The sequence below is a fragment of the Gavialis gangeticus genome, unplaced genomic scaffold (assembly GCF_001723915.1).
Source record: "Gavialis gangeticus isolate Ggan-Ray unplaced genomic scaffold, GavGan_comp1, whole genome shotgun sequence".
Classification (NCBI taxonomy): Eukaryota; Metazoa; Chordata; order Crocodylia; family Gavialidae; genus Gavialis; species Gavialis gangeticus.
This window is the reverse complement of record NW_017729005.1, coordinates 3,830,095-3,831,325: the sequence shown is the minus strand read 5'-3', so window position 1 is coordinate 3,831,325 and position 1,231 is coordinate 3,830,095. Positions and strand designations below refer to the sequence as shown.

The following is a 1,231-nucleotide window of genomic DNA, read 5'->3' as shown; positions in this document are numbered from 1 at the left end:
GTTGTAAAAAATTGCACAAAGGGCTTCTCTGGAGCTGGTTCTTGATGCATACCAGCTGTCCCTTCCTGTGAAAGAATGTTTTGCCCACCTTTCTTGATCCTTTATGAGCCATGCCAAGATAATTCATTGGGTTCAAACAACTATATTCCTTCATGAACAATATGTTATTCGAAAACTTACTGTTTTCTTGATTTGACTTGGTGTTTTGTTAACTTGAATGGATGACTTGCTTATTACTTCTGTTTCTGGTACTGTGCCTTTTACCCTTTTATTTTCTGACAACTTTTTGATGACTTTTCTTCTGTCACAATTAAGCTTTAGGATCCCAATATCAATGACAAAAGTGAAACTGCTGTTACAGCTCTGTGAGCAGCAGTTTGCAATGTAAGGTTGGTGCTAATATTATCTCTGTCCCTAAGAGCTGTTCAATTAACTTTGGAGACTGAAGGATTTAACTGGAGGACAAAGTGGATTCATACTTTCCTAGCATTCCTTAGGGAAGGGATGGCTTGGTTCTTTGCTTTGGTTATGCTATAAGAAAACCTGAATTCAACGTTTTTCTCTCTTTGCTTTTTATGTTAGAAATTCAGGATTTGTTTTCCCTGCTTTTTCCTAGAAGACTTCACAGTAAACAAGAAAACTACTGAATTTGTGATGATGATGAGATACCATGTAAGTGACACTTGATGGACTGAGATATGAAGTGATTTTTATGTAGGCCCTATAAAGCCCTTTGTTTTCTGGTTGTTTTTACTCTTTTAATTCAAGTGCATGATTAGGAGCTGAAAGAAACGTTCTTATTACATTTCAAGAATCCCTTTGCTTTTGGAGAGAAGGCTTGTTTATGCTGTGGCAGCAGCATGTCCTGGCCTGGCTGTTCTCAAACAGGTCCTGCCAGCCTGCTGTCTAGCACTTTCCTAACCAGAAGTTGTGTTGGTGAGGTCGTGCTGGGGTCCTTCCCAGCAGTTTCTTTCAGACGCATAGAGGACTTGACAGCAGCTGCAGACAGATGCCCTGGGGCATCATCTGTGGTGTATTTCCAGGTCCTGAGCATGGGGTGGGGGGCATGTTCAGGAAAGCTAGGAACAGAAATTGCACATAAATCAGTTTGTGATCAGAAACTGGTTTAAACCTGTAACAGAATAGAAGTTCAGTGCACATAAACCAATTTCAAAATGGCTGAAACTGTTTTAAGATAAACCTGGTTGAATGTGATATCAGACTTAACTGA

At 39.8% G+C, this 1,231-nt stretch overlaps 1 long non-coding RNA gene across 2 annotated transcripts in view; it reads right to left on the bottom strand.

The window, feature by feature from the left end:
• Positions 1-276: 276 nt before the first annotated feature.
• The window catches only part of LOC109291622, a 5,677-nt gene continuing 4,722 nt past the window's right edge, over positions 277-1,231 (bottom strand). For both annotated transcript variants that reach the window (XR_002095914.1, XR_002095913.1), the window contains exon 2: positions 277-1,079. This is a non-coding gene — a long non-coding RNA (uncharacterized LOC109291622). The remainder of the gene's footprint in view (positions 1,080-1,231) is intronic.